At 38.4% G+C, this 21,674-nt stretch overlaps 1 long non-coding RNA gene across 11 annotated transcripts in view; it reads right to left on the bottom strand.

Moving 5' to 3' along the window:
- The window catches only part of LOC139358521 (uncharacterized), a 188,096-nt gene that overhangs the window by 99,884 nt on the left and 66,538 nt on the right, over positions 1–21,674 (bottom strand). For 3 of the 11 annotated variants that reach the window (XR_011613609.1, XR_011613613.1, XR_011613617.1), the window contains exon 5: positions 11,934–12,979. The exons of the other annotated variants lie outside the window; for them this stretch is intronic. This is a non-coding gene — a long non-coding RNA (uncharacterized lncRNA). The remainder of the gene's footprint in view (positions 1–11,933; positions 12,980–21,674) is intronic. 11 annotated transcript variants of the gene reach the window in all.

The raw sequence follows: 21,674 nt of genomic DNA, 5'->3' as shown, positions 1-21,674 counted from the left end.
GTGCTGTGAGCCAGAAGCTCAGGCCTCCCTTTGTCAGCCCTTTTACAATCGCTCCTAGACTAGACCTCAAGGCTGCCACAAAGGTTCCTGGCCAGGTGTGTGCCCTTCTCCCTTGGAGCTGCTGCAAAACTCTTCCAGTGCTTCCAGTTTCTTCATCAACCTCAGTGTTATGGACTAAGTTGTGTCCTCACCAAATTCACGTTGAATCCCTCACTGCTGGTACCTCAGAATATAACTATATTTGGAGATAGGCTATTTAAAGAGGTAATTAAGCTAAAACAAGGTCATATGGATGGGCCATCATCCAACATGACTGGTGTCCTTGTAAGAAGAGAAGACTAGGACCCACGCTCACAGACACAAAGACCATGTGAAGACACAGGAGAAGACAATCCATGGAGCAAGGCCTCACAGGAAAGCATCCCTGCCAACACCCTAGTCTTAGACTTCTGGCCTCCAGAACTGTGAGAATTTACATGTCTGTTGCTTAAGCCTCCCATTCTGTGGTACTTTGTGCAGCCCTGGCAGATTACCACATTCACAAGTCCAACGTTGAAGCAATGAGGAGAAAATAGGGTCTTCCATGTAACTGGTCCTCAGTGCCCTTTCCCAACTGAAAACACAGTTAAAAACAGAGGCTTTCAGAGGCAAGTTCTTGGTTGTGCATTTTTAGGCGTGAAACCCACTGGGAGTGTCCGGCTCTGACTCCTCTTTTGCTGCTGAATTGTTTGCTCTGGATTAGGTGGGATACCCCCGCTCCCCCCAGCCTTGGCACTGGAAACCATCTCCCTCAAAGACAGTGGCAGGACCAGAATTGTCACTCAGAATCTGACCCTGCTGTACTTATCAGTGCCAAATGGATGAGAACATGCAGCCTTTCATTGGGAATATTCCACAATCGTAAAAGGAAATTTGAAGAATAAGCAAAATTATTTACATACCCGTCCTTCAAAAATGCATCTTAACCCTACCTTCTACTAGCCTCCTCCTCATCCCCTCCCTCCTCTGCCATGTCCAGAAATAAACCTGGAACTCTCTTGAATTTATTTGTGCTCTTCACCTCAATCACTTTTCTCAGCAACTCATTACACATGTACATTACCCTCTGCAAGGAAGAGTCCTGTCTGAGTTATCCGTTTACTCAGAGCATCCTAATTTTATGAACAAGTTCCTAACAATAAGGTCAGTTAGACCACAGGATCCTCATCCAAGGAGAGTGGCAGAGTCCTCGTCAGGGGTCCAGCCCAGCTTCGCTGAGACAAAGCACTGGAGAACTCTGTATGGAAGAAGAGATGCAGGCAGCCCAAGCAGGCGGCATGATCTAATTCTGTAGATATGTTTCCATCACTGAGTTCTAGGATGCTGAGGGGATTCAGTGACAATAAAATTACTGCTTTGCCATCTTCAACAAAAGCGAAATAAACTGCTTCTTTTTCCATTATGAAAAGTTTACAAAGGGACAAGTCACAGCTGATTAATAGGACTTGTTTTAACAGTTATTAAGGGCCTTGCTTTCATTCTTTCATTATTGGAGCAATACCTGGCATGTGCTTACTTCATGCTTCAAACTGATGGATTTCAGGAAAAGCCAACATAAAGAATAAAACCAATACAATTTTAATGGATCAAATGCCCACTTACTAAAAACCACAATTCTCAGATCCACATTTTTATTAAAGCAGACTTTCATTTAGTGCTTCAGATTTTACTAAACCCAGCATTTTTCTAAACCAAAGAAATCTTATGACCAGCAATAAATTTTCTCCAAGAGATCATTTTCCAATCAGTTCCATTACAGCAAACCTATACACTTACCTCCAAAATATACAATTACATGAATTAGCGTATACCAATGAATTTTTAATTTTTTGCCTGTTAGTTCAAACCACATGAAATATCTCTGCAACCGGATATTTTTATTGAGACCAAAGCATATGCATTCCAAACAATGCATTTCTACTTAGATTCTTCTGAAGTTTAATGAAAAAAGTTTGTATTATCTGTTATCAATATGTTATTATTCAAACCATTCTTTTACTTGATTCTGCTCACTCTCTAATCCATTTGTGCACATTTTGGGCCAACTTCTATAATATCCTAGCATATCTTTCCCATGGAGATCTCAGAAGACAGCAAACAATATTATTATTTATATTGCATTATTTTGTAGATTATAAAATGTGTGAGTCACAGAATTTTGGAGCTGGATAAAACTTACGAAGAATTTTACTTTTAGTGACCACAAACTTAGAGTTTTCTCTTAATTTTTTTTTTATGTACTTCTTACATGGCCCCTAGTCCTAACAACTCAGGGTAAAAAGCAATTTGATTATAGCAAGAGGGGATACTAGCATAGGAAGGGGTAAATTAGAGATAACCAGATTATTCCCTGGGCCGGCTTGACTTGACAAAGCATTTAGAATTATCTCTCAGCTTTTCCCCAGAACTGCAACTCCTTAAAGCTGTTCCTTGGAAGTTGCCCTTCGTAGTTGCATTTTTCTTCTAACTCCTGGCCAAGACAGAATGCTCATTCCCAAATTCCCTGTACACAAATAAAGCCAAGTCTTTCCAGGCCGGCTTTTTCCAGGCTGGCTTCCCAGTTGTGGTCATTACCACCACACAGGCACACACGCATACACACACACACACACACACACACACACACATACACAAGCATATACACACATGCACATGCACAATACACACGCACATAAGCACACACACATAATGTGCACACACACACCCACATACATGTACGAATACACACATGCACAAACACATGCACACATGCAGGTGCACACACATGCACACACTCACACACACACCTACAAGCACATACACACATGCACGCATGCACATACATGAGCAGGGTTCTTGTTATAGTATAGATTGTTTCTCATTCTTATATATCCTATTCCAACAGCTTTCTTGAGCTTCTTTCTTTGGCCTACGACCAAGGGCAGTGCCTAGAAGTCTCTGTTTTGAGCTCCCAGTTCAATCCCCTCCCCGTCTTGGCTTGAGACTGAGGTGTAGGTCTCTACATTCCCTGTAACAGCCATCCTGTAACCACAGATCCCCTGCCTTGGTTGCAGCTGGGAAGAGAGCCTAGCTGAAAGCCTCTAGCTTTTCAACTAGATGCAGTTCCTTCCCAGCATGCACCTGCAGCCAGGAGTTCCCCACCCCCGACCTCAGTCACCACCAGTTCCAGTCCCAAACTGGAAGTGGAAAAGAACCATCTAGATCAAATGTTTTTGTTTCCTTGTCTCTCAAGCTTGTTTCTGTATCTTCCTGTCTTTGAGATTTTTTACAACTGCTTGTCAAGATTCCTAAGACCTAATTGCAGACACATTCTGACTCCGAATGAGCTCCTGGCTAGGAGTCTGTGTCACCCAGAGCTGCAGAGTCCAGAGGCTCATCTGGCCCACCATCACTACTGGTTGGCTTATCCAGACCCAGACTCTGCCTAGGATTAGACTCTGCCTAGGATTCTCCTCAGGTGGTAGCTCTTAGTTTTCACCCCCACCTGTCCATCTCTTCAGTATTCAAACCACCACCACCACCCACACTTACACCTGACTGGGAAATTCTGCGTAGCCCCAAAGTATCTGAACTGTTATTTTTCGATTTGCTTTATTCAAATACCATATTTTCATACATTATATCTCTTCCTTAGAGTCCAAAAGCATGTGGTACTAAAACATTCACTTCAAATTATACTGATAGGGATTTTGAAGGGAAGAATGTTTTCATAGTGTGGCAGGCATGAGTCTCCATCCATAAACTCAGATGTGCTAGAAATATCCTTCTTTTAAAAAAAAATTATTTCCATAGGTTATTGGAACAGGTGGTGTTTGGTTACATGAGTAAACACATTCTTTAGTGGTGATTTGCGAGATTTTGGTGCTCCCATGACCCGAGCAGTATACACTGCACCCAGTTTGTAATCTTTTATCCCTCACCCCCTTCTCACCCTTTCCTCCTGAGTCCCCAAAGTCCATTGTGTCGTTCTTATGCCTTTTCATCCTCATAGCTTAGCTACCACTTATGAGTGAGAACATACGATGTTTGGTTTTCCATTTCTGGGTTGCTTCACCTAGAATAATGGTCTCCAATCTCATCCAGGTTGCTGCAAATGCCATTAATTAATTCCTTTTGATGGCTGAATAGTATTCCATCGTATATATATATACCACAGTTTCTTTATCCACTCGTTGATTGATTGGTATTTGGGTTGGTTCCACATTTTTGCAATTGTGAATTGTGCTGCTATAAACATGTGTGTGCAAGTATCTTTTTTGTACAATGACTTCTTTTCCTCCGGGTAGTCATCCAGTAGTGGGATTGCTGGATCAAATGGTAGTTCTACTTTTAGTTCTTTAAGGAATCTCCACACTGTTTTCCATAGCAGTTGTACTAGTTTACATTCCCACCAGCAGTGTAGATGTGTAGAAGTGTTCCCTGTTTATTGCATTCATGCCAACATCTACTGTTTTTTGATTTTTTTATTATGGCCATTCTTGCAGAAGTAACGTGGTATCACACTGTGGTTTTGATTTGCATTTCCCTGATCATTAGTGATGTTGAGCATTTTTTCATGTGTTTATTGGCCATTTGTGTGACTTCTTTTGAGAATTGTATATCTATGTCCTTAGCCCACTTTTTGATGGGATTGTTTGGTTTTTTCTTGCTAATTTGTTTGAGTTTATTGTAGATTCTGGATATTAGTCATTTGTCAGATGTATACACTGTGAAGATTTTCTCCCACTCTGTGCGTTGTCTGTTTACTCTGCTGACTGTTCCTTTTGCCATGCAAAATCTATTTGGTTTAATTAAGTAGCAGCTTTTTATCTTTGTTTTTATTGCATTTGCTTTTGGGTTCTTAGTCATGAATTTCTTGCCTAAGCCAATCTCTAGAAGGGTTTTTCCGATGTGAAATATCTCTATGTCTTTCTAATCAAATTTATTACTGACTATGAGTTCTCCATCCCACCTAACTGGTGATGCATTTAATCTCAGCTGTTCTTGTGGTTTCCTGTCAACCCCCAGGCCCAGGTCAACACCAAGGCTTTGGGAAGAGCTGGAGACCAGATGGGAGGTCCTATCTTTGGTCATCTTTCCACAGAAGGTATGACTGAGAACATCTTCCCTGTGCTCATGGTTCCTGAAGGTATGAGAACTCACAGATACCACTTCAGGAACAATGAAATCAGTGTCTGGGTCCCTGCCTTTGTTGACAACTCACTCTGCTTCCCTACCAAAGATCTCTCAAGAAGATGGCAGAACCACCTTCTTAAAGAGTCACAGACCTCCTCCTGTTCCCACTCCTGACTCAAAATCTCTTTTTAGTCAGACAGAAAACCCTTTCTCCAGCCAAGCCTGCCCTCTTCGGTGGGTTGAGGCTTTTGGAAATAAATACCAGGAAGCCATGAAGGTCCCTATGCTCTCTGCCCTGCCCTGCCCAGCCCCACTCCACCCCTAACCAGAGGCTAGGAAACCCAAACCTCTGCGAGTTTCAAAGGTAGGGGGAAGAAAAGGGGAAATCATGAACTCATGTCTCAAATTATTTTCCAACCTCTTTAGCAATGCTGCATTTAACAATTTTTTATTGATATATGCAAATAGCTTTTACAATAAATCCTTGCAAGAAAACAAAATAAACGTACTTCATCATTAAAAATGCCAAACTGGGCTTTTACAGGAATGCAGCACAGAACTAAGTACACTCTGTATCTGTTACTTATCTAGATGTAAACAAGGAAAGGATATGCTGGCTAAATAAATAACGTCACACAGACCAACAGTGATGAAAGAGATTTCATTTTGTCTTTCAATCGGCATATTTTCTTTGAAAGGATGATAAGATGAAAGAATCCTCCACAGTATTCCAAAGGGACTCAATCTTCAGGAAAGTCAAAGATTGCTAAAAATCTGCTGTAGGTCAGTTGTTGTCTTGTTTGTTTGTTTGTTTTATTATTATACTTTAAGTTATAGGGTACATGTGCACAACGTGCAGGTTTGTTATATATGTATACGTGTGCCATGTTGGTTTGCTAAATCCATTAACTCATCATTTGCATTAGGTATTTCTCCTAATGCTATCCTTCCCCCATTGCCCCATCCCACGACAGGCCCCAGTGTGTGATGTTTCCTGCCCTGTGTCCAAGTGTTCTCATTGTTCAATTGTCACCTATGAGTGAGAACATGGGGTGTTTGGTTTCCTGTCCTTGCAATAGTTTGCTCAGAATGATGGTTTCCAGCTTCATCCATGTCCCTATAGAGGACATGAACTCATCCTTTTTATAGCTGCATACTATTCTGTGGTGTATATGTGCCACATTTTCTTAATCCGATCTGTCACTGATGGACATTTGGGTTGATTCCAAGTCTTTGCTATTGTGAATAGTGCCGCAATAAACATATGTGTGCATGTGTCTTTACTGCAGCATGATTTATAATCCTTTGGGTATATACCCAGTAATGGGATCGCTGGGTCAAATGGTATTTCTAGTTCTAGATCCTTGAGGAATTGCCACACTGTCTTCCACAATGATCGAACTAGTTTACACTCCCACCAACCATGTAAAATCATTCCTATTTCTCCACATCCTTTCCAGCACCTGTTGTTTCCTTACTTTTTAATGATCGCCATCCTAACTGGTGTGAGATGGTATCTAATTGTGGTTTTGATTTCCATTTCTCGATAACCAGTGATGATGAGCATTTTTTCATGTGTCTGTTGGCTGCATAAATGTCTTCTTTTGAGAAGTGTCTGTTCATACCTTTTGCTTACTTTTTGATGGGGTTGTTTGATTTTTTCTTGTAAATTTGTTTTAAGTTCCTTGTAGATTCTGGATATTAGCCCTTTGTCAGATGGATAAATTGCAAACATTTTCTCCCATTCTGTAGGTTGCCTGTTCACTCTGATGGTAGTTTCCTTTGCTGTGCAGAAGCTCTTTAGTTTAATTAGATTCCATTTGTCTATTTTAGCTTTTGTTGCCATGGCTTTTGGTGTTTTAGTCATGAAGTCCTTGCCCATGCCTATGTCCTGAGTGGTATTGCCTAGGTTTTCTTCTAGGGTTTTTATGGTTTTAGGTCTAACATTTAAGTCTTTAATCCATCTTGAATTAATTTTTGTATAAGGTTTAAAGAAAGGATTTCAGCTTTCTACATATGGCTAGCCAGTTTTCCCAGCACCACTTATTAAATAGAGAATCCTTTCCCCATTTCTTGTTTTTGTCAGGTTTGTCAAAGATCAGATGGTTGTAGATGTGTGTTGTTATTTCTGAGGCCTCTGTTCTGTTCCATTGGTCTATCTTTCTGTTTTGGTCCCAGTACCATGCTGTTTTGGTTACTGTAGACTTGTGGTATAGTTTGAAGTCAGGTAGTGTGATGCCTCCAGCTTTGTTCTTTTGGCTTAGAATTGTCTTGGCTATGCGGGCTCTTTTTTGGTTCCATATGAACTTTAAAGTAGTTTTTTCCAATTCTGTGAAAAAAGTCAGTGGTAGCTTCATGGGGATGGCATTGAATCTATAAATTACCTTGGGCAGTATGGCCATTTTCATGATATTGTTTCTTCCTGTACATGAGCATGGAATGTTCTTCCATTTGTTTGTGTCCTCTATTATTTCATTGAGCAGTGGTTTGTAGTTCTTCTTGAGGAGGTCCTTCACATCCCTTGTATATTGGATTCCTAGGTATTTTAATCTCTTTGTAGCAATTGTGAGTGGGATTTCACTCAGGATTTGGCTCTCTGTCTGTTACTGGTGTATAAGAATGCTTGTGAATTTTGCACATTGATTTTGTATCCTGAGACTTTGCTGAAGCTGCTTATCAGCTTAAGGAGATTTTGGATTGAGATGATGGGGTTTTCTAAATATACAATCATGTCATCTGCAAACAGAGACAATTTGACCTCCTCTTTTCCTAATTGAATACCCTTTATTTCTTTATCTTGTCTGATTGCCCTGGTCAGAACTTCCAACACTATACTGAATAGGAGTGGTGAGAGAGGACATCCCTGTCTTGTGCCAGTTTTCAAAGGGAATGCTTCCAGTTTTTGCCCATTCCGTATGATGTTGGCTATGGGTTTGTCATAAATAACTCTTATTATTTTTAGATACTTTCCATCAATGGTGTGTTGAGAGTTTTTAGCATGAAGAGCTGTTGAATTTTGTTGAAGGCCTTTTCTGCATCTATTGAGATAATCATGTGGTTTTTTTCCTTCAGTTCTGTTTATGTGATGGATTGCATTTATTGATTTGCATATGGTGAACCAGCCTTGAACCCCAGGGATGAAGCCAACTTGATCATGGTGGATAAACTTTTTGATGTGCTACTGGATTCAGTTTGCCAGTATTTTATTGAGGATTTTCACATTGATGTTCATCAGGGATATTGGTCTAAATTTCCCTTTATTTTTGTTGTGTCTCTGCCAGGCTTTGGTATCAGGATGATGCTGGCCTCATTAAATGAGTTAGGGATGAGTCCCTCTTTTTCTATTGATTGGAATAGTTTCTGAAGGAATGGTACCAGTTCCTCTTTGTACCTCTAGTAGAATTTGGCTGTGAATCTGTCTGGTCCTAGACTTTTTTTGGTTGGTAGGCTATTAATTATTGCCTCAATTTCAGAGCCTCTTATTTGTCTATTCAGGGATTCAACTTCTTCCTAGTTTAGTCTTGGGAAGGTGTGTGTGTCCAGAAATTTATCCATTTCTTCTAGATTTCCTAGTTTATTTTCATAGAGGTGTTTATATTATTCTCTGATGGTAGTTTGTATTTCTGTGGGATCAGTGGTGATATCCCCTATATCATTTTTTATTGCATCTATTTGATTCTTCTCTCTTTTCTTCTTTATTAGTCTTCCTAGAGGCCTATCAATTCTATTGATCTTTTCAAAAAATGAGCTCCTGGATTCATTGATTTTTGAAGGGTTTTTTTGTGTCTTTATCGCCTTCAGTTCTGCTCTGATCTTAGTTATTTCTTGCCTTCTGCTAACTTTTGAATTTGTTTGCTCTTGCTTCTCTAGCTCTTTTAATTGTGATGTTAGGGTGTCGATTTTAGATCTTTCCTGCTTTCCTGTAGGCATTTAGTGCTATAAATTTCCCTCTACAAACTACTTTAAATGTGTCCCAGAGATCCAGAGATTCTGTTATGTTGTGTCTTTGTTCTCACTGGTTTCAAAGAACATCTTTATTTCTGCCTTCATTTCATTATTTACCCAGTAGTCATTCAGGGGCGGGTTGTTCAGTTTCCATGTAGTTGTGAGGTTTTGAGTGAGTTTCTTAATCCCGAGTTCTAATTTGATTGCACTGTTATCTGAGAGACAGTGTGTTGTGATTTCTGTTCTTTTACATTTGCCGAGGAGTGCTTTACTTCCAACTATGTGGTCAATTTTGGAATAAGTGCAATGTGGTGCTGAGAAGAATGTATAATCTGTTGATCTGGGGTGGAGAGTTCTGTAGATGTCTATTATGTCTGTTTGTTGCAGAGCTGAGTTCAAGTCCCAGATATCCTGGTTAACCTTCTGTCTCGTTGATCTGTCTAATATCAACAGTGGGTTGTTAAAGTCTCCCTTTATTATTGAGTGGAAGTCTAAGTCTCTTTGTAGGTCTCTAAGGACTTGCTTTATGAATCTGGGTGCTCCTGTATTGGGTGCATATATATTTAGGATAGTTAGCTCTTCTTGTTAAATTTATCCCTTTACCATTATGTAATGGCCTTCTTTGTCTCTTTTTATCTTTGTTGGTTTAAAGTCTGTTTTATCAGAGACTAGGATTGCAATCCCTGCTTATTGCTTTGGTTTTTGTTTTTGCTTTCCATTTGCTTGGTAGATCTTCCTCCATCCCTTTATTTTGAGCCTATGTGTGTCTCTGCACATGAGATAGGTCTCCTGAATACAGCACACTGATGGGTCTTGACTTTTTATCCAATTTTCCAGTCTGTGTCTTTTAATTGGGGCATTTAGCCCATTTACATTTAAGGTTAATATTGTTATGTGTGAATTTGATCCTGTCATTATGATGTTAGCTGGTTATTTTGTCCATTTGTTGATGCAGTTTCTTCCTTGCATTGATAGTCTTTACAATTTGGCATGTTTTTGCAGGGGCTGGTACTGCTTGTTCCTTTCCATGTTTAGTGCTTCCTTCAGGAGCTCTTGTAAGGCAGGCCTGGTGGTGACAAAATCTCTCAGCATTTGCTTGTCTGTAAAGGCTTTTATTTCTCCTTCACTTATGAAGCTTAGTTTGGCTGGATATGAAATTCTGATTTGAAAATTCTTTTCTTTAAGAATGTTGAATATTGGCCCTCACTCTCTTCTGGCTTATAGGGTTTCTGCCAAGAGATCCAATGTTAGTCTGATGGGTTTCCCTTTGTGGATAACCTGACCTTTCTCTCTGGCTGCCCTTAACATTTTTTCCCTTCATTTCAACCTTGGTGAATCTGATGAGCATGTGTCTTGACGCTACTCTTTTCGAGGAGTATCTTTGTGGCATTTTCTGTATTTCCTGAATTTGAATGTTGGCCTGCCTTTCTAGATTGGAGAAGTTTTCCTGGATAATATCCTGAAGAGTGTTTTCCAGCTTGGTTCCATTCTCCCCATCACTTTCACGTACTCCAATCAAACATAGATTTGGTCTTTTCACATAGTCCCATATTTCTTGGAGACTTTGTTTCCTTTTACTCTTTCTTCTCTAAACTTCTCTTCTTGCTTCATTTCATTAATTTGATCTTCAATCACTGATGCCCTTTCTTCCACTTGATCAAATCGGCTACTGCAGCTTGTGCATGCATCATGTAGTTCTTGTGCCATGGTTTTCAGCTCCATGAGGTCATTCAAGGTCTTCTCTACACTGTTTATTCTAGTTAGCCATTTTCAAGGTTTTTTGCTTCCTTGTGATGGGTTCAAACATCCTCCTTTAGCTTGGAGAAGTTTGTTATTACCGACCTTCTGAAGTCTACTTCTGTCAACTTGTCAAAGTCATTCTCCATCCAGCTTTGTTCCATTGCTGGCGAGGAGCTGCAATCCTTTGGAGGCGAAGAGGCGCTCAGTTTTTAGAATTTTCGGCTTTTCTGCTCTGGTTTCTACCCATCTTTGTGGCTTAATCTACCTTTGGCCTTTGATGCTGGTGACGTACAGATGGGGTTTTGGTGTGGATTTGTCCTTTTTGTTGATGTTGATGCCATTCCTTTCTGTTTGTTAGTTTTCCTTCTAACAGATCCCTCAGTTGCAGGTCAGTTGGAGTTTGCTGGAGGTCCACTCCAGACCCTGTTTGCCTAGGTATCACCAATGGAGGCTGCAGAACAGCAAATATCGCAGAACAGCAATATTTCTGCAGAGGCACCCAGCTGTATGAGGTGCCAGTCAGCCCCTACTGGGAGATGTCTCCCAGTTAGGCTACACAGGAGTCAGGCACCCATTTGAGGAGGCAGTCTGTCCATTCTCAGAGCTCAAACACTGTACTGGGAGAACCACTGCTCTCTTCAGAGCTGTCAGACACAGACATTTAAGTCTGTAGAAGCTTCTGCTGCCTTTTGTTCAGCTATACCCGGCCCCCAAAGGTGGAGTCTACAGAGGCAGGCAGGCCTTGTTGAGCTCTGGTGGGCTCCACCCAGTTGGAGTTTCCCGGCTGCTTTGTTTACCTACTCAAGCCTCAGCAATGGCGGGCACCCATCCCCCAGCCAGGCTGCAGTTCAATCTCAGACTGCTGTGCTAGCAGTAAGCAATGCTCCGTGGGTGTGGGACCCACTGAGCCAGGTGTGGGATATAATCTCCTGGTGTGCCGTTTGCTAAGACTGTTGGAAAAGCACAGTATTTGGGTGGCAGTGTCCCGACTTTCCCAGTACAGTCTGTCATGACTCCCCTTGGCTAGGAAAGGGAAATCCTCTGACCCTTTGCTTTTCCCGGGTGAGGCAATGACCCTCCCTGCTTTGACTCACCCTCTGTGGGCTGCAGCAACTGTCCAACCAGTCCCAGTGAGATGAACCAGGTACCTCAGTCGGAAATGCAGAAACCACCTGTCTTCTGCAATGATCACACTGGGAGCTGCAGACTGGAGCAGTTCCTATTCAGCCATCTTGCAGGATCTACCTGTGGGTCAGTTATAGTAGGGAAGTCTGTAGATCTTGTGAAAGACATTCATAAATCATGAGGTGGTAGGGGAGTGTACTTGTACTTATTTTACAGAGATACAATGTATGTGCAGTCAGGTGCACACGTCTGAAGTCTACAGCTTGATGAAGTTTTACATATGTTCACAACCCTGTAATCAGTCACCACCCAATCAAGATGCAGGCCACGTCTAACCCCCAAGAAGGCATCTTGTGTGCCTAGTCAACACCTCCCAAAAGTTAGCCACTATTCTGATGCTCATCAATATAGATTGGTTTTGTGTGTTCTTGAATTTCATACAATTTATACTCTCTCTCTCTGTAAAGTCACATTTTAAAATACTGTGCTTGATTCTTAGTACTTAATTACTTAACAATGCTTACTTAATACTAAATAATTATTAATACTGATTCAGACACAAGCCTTTCATTGTTTGTTTAGCATCCATGTCAAAATCTGAATGCATTATTATTTTATTTGCTATAAATGTTATAAATATATTCATAACATTTTAATCCATATGTCATCATTCTTATCCATGATGAAAATTTCCATTTGAAATATTTTCTGATAGAGCAGAAATATAAACTGACACTAATTTTAGACCTTTTCTTCTGAAATGGAAGAACCAAACTTAAATATTTTCCCTGGTGAAACAACCAGGCATAATTTCCACTTCAGGTCAAACTAGATATACTGTATAGTTTTTAAAAAATGCTTTTAAGTCCTGCTATTTAATGTTAAAGAATATAAATGTTTAAACATATTATAAACTTAACTTGCAAGTAAATCACTGCCAAGTTTGGGTACATCTCAGGCTCCACCAGAACCATTCTCTTATAGAAAAATAGACAATGTTTGTTGAAAAGTTCTACTGAAAGAGAAATGATGCAAAAGTTATAAGCAACATCATTTGATAAAATTCAATTCGTGCTGTAGGTTGCTCAGCAAAACTTTTAGAGCAGATTTGCTGGAATGACTTACCACTAATAATGATAAATTTAATAGTAACAGTAATCATAATCTTGGTTTGTCCATAGGTAACTCAGGAGCAGTAATGCTGGAAACTTATGTTATACTGGGTATCCACCTTTTCCAGCTCAAGGAATTTCATTACATTTGCCACTTCAGGCAAGCAACAGAAATGAAGATTCTCTTAAATTTGGGGAAATCATCATTTCAGATAACTACAAAAGGTTGAGGCAGCTGGGGAGGGACAGGTCTTGGAAGCAGACCCATCCATAATCGGGGGAGGATGGGGGTCCAGCACTGGTGAGACAGACCCAGGCAGGGCTGGAAGACATCTGATTCAGCATCAGAATATGATGTCAAGGGGTTATGGGAAAGTTTAAAATCTTATTAAGACAAAAAGTTATCAAAATTTAAAGCTCTTAAAAATTGAACTGTATCACACAATAATGGTGCCCTAAATCTGAGGAAATGTAGGATTTACAGATATTTTTATTTCCCTGGCCTTTATTATAAAATTCTAGTGTAATTGTTCCAGCCAGGCCTTAGCAGTGCCACGTAAGTTCACATCTGAGGCAGGATAACTCACTCAGCACCCCCAGTCCCAGGCCTACACAATGGAGTAGGGGTAAATGATAAGGCCATGATGAACCTCCATGGGCTCCTCGCTTTGTAGATAAGCTCTTTCATGGAAGGAACCTTACCCCCTGACTCCTTATCTTCAAGAAGACCACAATCTAGCAAAAGCAAGATGCCGTCTGAGTACTGGTTCTTAACAAGCCAACATAGGGTCAAGTGAAAGGTCTGAAAATATGAAATATATGGATATAGAGAAATATGTATTTGCAAAATGCTGTATTTACTTATCTTCTTTGTCAGGGGTCCCCGACCCCCAGACCACGGACCCGTAACAGTCCGTGGCCTGTTAGGAACTGGGACACAGAGCAGGAAGTGAGTGGCAGGCAAGCAAGCAAAGCTTCATCTATATTCATAGCCACTACCTATCATTCACATTACTGCCTGAGCTCCACCTCCCATCAAATCTGCATTGGCATTAGATTCTAGCATGAACCCTATTGTGAATTCCACATGCAAGGGATCTAGGTTGCATACTCCTTATGAGAATCTAATGCCTGAAGATCTGTCACTGTATCCCATCACCCACAAATGAGACCATCTAGTTAGAGGAAAACAAGTTCAGGGCTCCCACTGATTCTACATTATGGTGAGTTGTATAATTATTTTATCATATATTACTATGTAATAATAATAGAAGTAAAGTACGCAATAAATGTAATGCACTTGAATCATCCCAAAACCATCCCCCACCCATCCATCTGTGGAAAAATTGTCTTCCATGAAACCAGTCCCTTGTACCACAAAGGGTGGGACCTGCTGTTGTTCATTGTCCAGTTTCCCACTGGAATATAAATCCTATGAGGTCAGTTTATTCATCTGCTATGTTCCCATGACTTGCACATAATAGGTATTCAATAAATGTTTACTGAATGAAGATAAAATAAAATAAAAGGTCATGGAAAAAGGCTAGACTTTATCTCAAGAGGACACCAGACCAGAAAGGTAGATGGCACTGAGAGAATATAAACACAGTAACATGGCAATCGCTTCTGCCTCAGGTCAATCCGAAGGACAACCGAGAGAGCTAAGCAGGCAAAAAACTATCATTAGGAGAGTGTTTCCAAGGCTGAGTCAGTGACAGACAAGCAATAGAGTAAAATTAACAAAGCTGAAAGTTGCCTTTGAAAAGCTCAACACAACTGACATACCTATACCATTAGCCAGGCTGATCATGAAAAACAAAAGAGAACACAAATCATCAATATCTGAAATAAGAAATGGATTACCACTACAGACCCAACATTCATTAAAAGAATGAAAAATATGAACACCTTTATGCTAACAAATTTGACAACCTAGTTGAAATGGATGAATTCCTCAAAAAATGCAACTCATCAAAACTGACAAAGATGAAAAAGAAAATCTGTATAGCCCTGCATCTATGATGAAAGTCAAGGACAGGCTAAAAGTCCAAGAATCAGGGAAAGGTAGAGCTTGTGCCACAAGTGACTAGGGGGCCAGGCAAGTCTCAGGTCTCAGGCATAGAAACAAAACAGACTTTGAGGCATCATGTAGGCACCGTGTGTCCCAGAGCAGGCGTTCCATCGGCAAAAAGACTGGGCAAAAAGTTAAAGTCAGATTCTTGGGCTTCAGCTGCAATCTGAAAGATAAGGCAGGAGCTTCTTAAGTACTCAGGTTCTAAGTGCTTAACTGTGTTTTTTGAAAAAGTATCTAGGCTGAGCCTACTAGGAGGTGAAGGAAGTGGCAAGCAGTCTTAGTTAAGGGGCTAGCAGGCTGTCTAGGCTGGGACAACTGGAGAGTTCTACTTAACTTCTAGTGAAAATGACTGAATTTACATAATAACCTTTTTATCTATTTATTTTTATTATTTTTAATTTATCATTTATTTGCTACTATGAATTTGCCTGGTAAACATTTTATTATTTATTTATCCTTCTAGTTTCTCTGGCCCAAGTTCCGAGTTCTCCTTGACTCTACTCTTTCCCTCACGCCACATGCTTTCTGTCACAAAATCCTGGAGTTGCTTAGTCATGATCACATGAATCTGATTTCTTACCCCCACCACTTTCCAATTGAAGACCACATTATTTTCTTCCTGGATTACTGCTATAGATTCCTAAGAAATGTTCTTGTTTTTACCCTAAATTTCCCAAAATTTTGTCTGAGAAATCAGAGTGGTCATTTGAAAATGTAAGTGAGTTCATGTCACTCCTCTGTTTAAATCTCAATGCTTTCCATTCCATTTCAAAAGAATCTCAAATCCTTATCCCATAAGGCCCAAGGTGATCTGGCTCTATAGACCCCTCTGACCTTCTCTCATACTGCTCCCCCTGTTCACCCTACTCCAGTCACACATGCCTCTGTGTCACTCTGTGAATATGCCTAGCACATGATAATGATCACCTTAGGGTCATTGCATTTGTGTGCCTTCTTCCTGAGATGCTTGCCACCCAGAAGGATGCATGTTTACCTTCTTCATCTGTTAAGATCTACCCTCAAATGTCCCCTTCTCAGTGAAGCTTCAGTGACCAGCCTGTATTTCCAGTGCCTACAACCAGTATGCATGCAATAGGTGTTGAATAAGTATTTTCTAACAAATGACTAGAATGAATGAACACCTAAGACTATAAAAAGAAGGAAACTGGTGATACCTAGGTCCCCTGAAAACCAGAAAGGTGAGCCAGGTGCAGTGGCTCGTGGCTGTAATTCCAGCACTTTGGGAGGCTGAGGTGGTAAGACTGCTTGACCTCAGGAGTTCAAGACCAGCCTGGGCAACGTAGTGAGACCCCATCTTTACTAAAAATTTAAAAAAAAAAAAAATAGCTGGGCATGGTGGTGCACTTGGGTAGTCCTGGCTACTCAGAGGCAGATGCAGAAGGATAGCTTGAGTCCAGGAGTTTGAGGCTGCAGGAAGCTATATCATATCACTGCACTCCAGTCTGGGTGAGAGAGCAAGACTCTGTCTCAACAAAGAAAAACAAACAAACAAACAAACAACAAACAAATAAAAAACAGAAATGTGTTTTATTAGGTTCACCCAGTATTTTTTAAAATTTGAAGTAATTCGAGTTAATGGATGCAGCACATCAACATGGCACAGGTATACATATGTAACAAACCTGCACATGGTGCACATGTACCCGAGAACTTAAAGTATAATAAAAAATTTTTTAAAAATTGAAGTCATTGACAACTTTTTCTGCAATTTTTGGATAGTGGTAAAATACACCTAACATAAAATGTACTATCATAATTATTTTTAAGTGTGTAATTCAGTGGCTTTAAGTACATTCATATTGTGGTGCAACCACCACCACATCCATCCCTAGAACCCTTTTCATCTTGCAAAACTACAACTCTGTATCTGTTAAACAATAAATCACCGTTCCCTCCTTCCCCCAGCCCCTAGTAAACACCATTTTTTCTGTTCCTATTAACTACCCTAAGTACCTCATAAAAGTATAATAAAATCATATAGTATCTGTCTTTTTGTGATGGGCATATTTCACTTAGCGTAATGTCCTCAAGGTTCATCTATGTTGTAGCATATGTCAGAATTGTCTTGTTTTTTAAGGCGTTGTAATATTCCACTGTATGTACACATATACCACATTTTGCTTATCCATTTATCCATGGATGGACACTTGGGTTGCTTCCATATTTTGGCTATTGTGAATAATGCTATTGTGAATACGGGAGTGAAAATATTTCTTCAAGACCCTGACTTCAATTTTTTTGAATATGTACTCAGAAGTGGAATTGCTGGCTTATATGGTAATATTATTTTTAATTTTTTGAGGAACTGCTATACTGTTTTCCACAAGGGCTACACCATTTTACATTCCCACCAGCAATGCACAAGAATTCCAGTTTCTCTACATCTTTGCCAATACTTGTTATTTTCTGTCTTTTTTAGAGTGCCCATTCTAATTGGTGTGAGGTGATATCTCATTATACTTTTGGTTTACATTTCCTTCATGATTAGTAATATTGAGCATCTTTTTATGTGTTTATTGGCCATTTTTATATTTTCTTTGGAGAAATGTCTGTTCAAGTTCATTGCCCATTTTTTAATCACACTGTTTGTTTTTCTTGTTAAATTGTAGACATTTATTACATAGTCTGGATATTAATCCCTTATCAGATATATGATTTGCAAATATTTTCTCTCTTTCTTTAGGTTGCCTTTTTTACCACATTCATAGTGTCTTTTGATGCACAAAATTTTTCTTTTCCATGAAGGTCAAATTGTCTAATTTTTTCTTTTGTTGCCTGTGCCTTTAGTGTCATATGCAAAAAATCATTGCCAAATCCAATGTTGTGAAGATTTTCCTTTCTGTTTTCTTCTAAAAGCTTTATAGTTTTAGGTCTTACATTTAGGTCATGAATTCATTTTGAGTTAATTTTTGTATGCATTGTAGGGTAAGGATCCAACTTCATTCTTTTCCATCTGGATATCCAGTTTTCCTAGTACTATTTGTTGAAAAGACTGTCTTTTCCCCACTAAATGATCTTGGCACTCTTGTCAAAAATCACTTGACCACATATGTGAGGGTTTATATGTGAGCCTTTTGTTATTTTACATTATCTATATATCTCTCTTTATACCAGTACCAGACTGTTCTGGTTACTGTCGCTTTGTAGTAATTTTGAAATCAGTAAATATTGTCAGTCCTCCAGCTTTGTTCTTCCTTTTCAAGATTGTTTTGACTATCAGGGTTCCTTGAGATTACACAAATTTTAGCACAGATTTTTCTATAGCTACAAAAAAAATCATTAAGATTTTGGCAGAGATTGCATTAAATCTGTAGATCAATTTGGGTAGTATTGACATCTTAACAATACTAAGTCTTCAGTTCTATGAACTCAGGGTATTTTTCCATTTATTTATATGTTCATTAATTTATTTCAACAATCTGTTGTGTAAGTCTCTCACCTCATTGGTTATGTTAATTCTTAAGTATTTTATTCTATTTGATACTATTATAAATTGAATTAATTTCATAATTTCCTTTCCTGTTAATTGTCAGTGTATAGAAATGTCTTCTATATGTTGACTTTATATCTTGATATTTTTGCTGAATTCATTGATTAGGTCTAAAAGGTTTTTTGTGGAATCTTAGTGTTTTTGACACATAAAATCTGCTAACAGAAATAACTTTACTTCTTCCTTTTTAATTTTGATGCATTTAGTTCTGTTTCTTGCCTAATTGCTCTGGCTTGGACTTCCAGTACAATGTTGAATAGAAGTGGTGAAAACAGATATCCTGGTCTTATTTTACCAATTTTAGAGGAAAAATTTTCAACCTTTCACAATTGAGTATGATGTTCACAGTAGGTTTTTCAGATATAGCTTTTATTATGTTGAGGTAAAGTGATTTTTATTTCTAATTTGTTGAGTGTTTTTATGATGAAAAGATATTGAACTTTGTCAAATGCTTTTTCTTCAACAATTGAAATGATCATGTCATTTTTATCCCTTATACTGTTAATGCGATATATGACATTGAACCATTTTCATATGTTGAACCATCCTTGCATTGCAGAAGTAAGTCCCATTTGGTCATAGAGAATAATCTTTTTAAAGTATTGTTGGATGTAATTTGCTAGTTTTTCTTGAGAGTTTTCACATCAATGTTTGTAAGGAATATTGGTCAATAGTTTTCTTTTTTTGTAATGTCTTTGTCTGGCTTTAGTATTAAGGTAATGGCTTTATAGGATAAGTTAGGAAGCATTCACTCCTCTTCAATGTTTTGGAAAATTTTGGGGATGATTGGCATTAATTTGTATTTTAATGTTTGGTGGAATTCACCAGTAAAGCCATGGAGCCGAGGGCTTCTCTATGTCAGATTTTCTTACTAGTTATAGGTCTATTCAAATTTTTTATTTTCTTTGTTGTTTAGCTTTGATATACTGTGTATTTCTAGAAATTGTCCATTTCATTTCAGTTGTCCAATTTGTTGGTGTACAATTGCTTATATTACTGTTGTATAATCCTTTTTGTTTCTACAGAATTGGTAGTAATATTCCCACTTTCATTTCTAATTTTAGTAATTTGAAACTTCTTTCTTTTTTTCCATCTAGCAAAAAGTTTGCCATCCATGTTGATCTTCTCAAATAACCAAATTTCTGTTTTATTGGTAGTTTCTAATATTATTCCATTCTCTATTTTGTTTATTTCTCCTCTAATCTCTTATTTACTTTCATCTGCTCTCTTTGGATTTAGTTTGCTCTGCTCTTTCCAGTTCCTTTGATTGTAAAGTTAGGTTGTTTGATATATTTCTTGTTTTATAATGTAAACATTTATAGCAATATGTTTCCTCCATAGCATAGCATTCAGTATATCTCATATATTTTGATATGTTGGGTTTTCACTTTCATTCATCTCTAAGTATTTTCTAATGTCCTTTGTGATTTATTCTTTGATCCAATTGTTGTTTAAGACTATGCTGTTTAATTTCCACAAATTTGTGTGTCTGTTACTAATGTCCAACTCCTGTTGCTGATGTCCAACTTTATCCCATTGTGATCAGAAAAGATACTTAGTCTGACATTTATCTTTTTTAAATCCATTGAGACCTGCTTTGTGGCCTAACATGAGGTCTGTCCTGGAAAATGTGCTATGTTCACTTAGGAAGAATGTGTATTCTGTTGTTTTGGAATTGTGTTCTGCATATGTATGTAAAATCTTGTTGGTTGATTGTGTTGTTCATGTCTTTTTTTAATTGATCTTTGTCTGGCTGTTCTATCTATTAGCGAGAATGGGGTATTGAAGTCTCTATTATTATAGAATTGTCTATTCCTTCAATTATGTCAATTTTTCCTTTATATATTTTGATGATCTCTTATTAGGTGCCTAAATGTTCATAACTGTTATACCTTCTTGCTGTATTAAACTTTTTCTTAATATGTAATGTGCTTCCTTATTTCATGTAATCTTTTTTGATTTAAAGTCTATTTTGTCTAATATCAGTATGCTACCTCTGCTATCTTTTGGTTACTATTTGCTTTTTAATTCTTCCACTTTTAACCTATTTGTGTCTTTGGATCTAAGGTGAGTCTGTTAAGGACAACATATAGTTGAATCATGATTTTCTTTAATCATTCTACCAATTTCCCAGTCTCTGGCTTTTAATTGGAGAGTTTAATCCATTTACATTTAAACATTTACATTTAAAATAATTACTGACATTACTGACAAGGAGGCAATTACTTCTGTCATTTGGCTATTTGTTTTCTATATGCCTTTTTGTCCCTCATTTCCTGCTTTACTGTCTTCTTTTGTGTTTAGTTGTTTTTTGTAGTGAAATGTTTACATTTGTTTCTTAGTTTCTTTTGTGGATATTCTTTAGCTATTTTCTTTGTGATTGCCATTGATGATAATATTTAACATTCTTAAGATATAATGCTGTAATTTGAATTATACCAGATTAACTTTAATAACATACAAAAACTCTGCTCCATCTCCAGCTCCATCCCCTACCTCTTCAGCTGTTGTTATCACAAAATTACATCTTTATATGTTGTGTGTCCAAATATATTAACTAACAATGTTTAATGCATCAGTCTCTTAAATTATGTAGAAGACAAAACACAGAGTTATGAACCAAAGTAGCAATAATCTTAGATTTTAGTCTAATAATTTCTAATACACAAGTTTTTAAAATTATACAGAAGCAAAAAATGGAGTTACATATCCTTGTTACAATACTAGCATTTATAATTGCCTATCTATCTACGTTTACTGATATTTTTATTTCTTCCTGTGGCTTCAAGTTGCTGTCTCCCATTCATTTCAACCTGCAGGATTCCACTGGACATCTCTTGCAAGACAGATCTGGGGATAACTCCCTCAGCTTTTGTTTATCTATGAGTGTCTTAATTTCTCCCTTACTTTTGAAGTACGGTTTTGCCAGATACAGGATTCTTGGTTGAAGAAGTACAGGATTCCTGGTTGAAGAAGAATCTTGAAGATTGGCTTTCTGCGTCTGTGCCTGTCC

Source organism: Macaca nemestrina, chromosome 15 (genome assembly GCF_043159975.1).
Source record: "Macaca nemestrina isolate mMacNem1 chromosome 15, mMacNem.hap1, whole genome shotgun sequence".
NCBI lineage: Eukaryota > Metazoa > Chordata > Mammalia > Primates > Cercopithecidae > Macaca > Macaca nemestrina.
The sequence above is the reverse complement of the archived record's forward strand: the minus strand, read 5'-3'. Positions and strand labels throughout refer to the sequence as shown.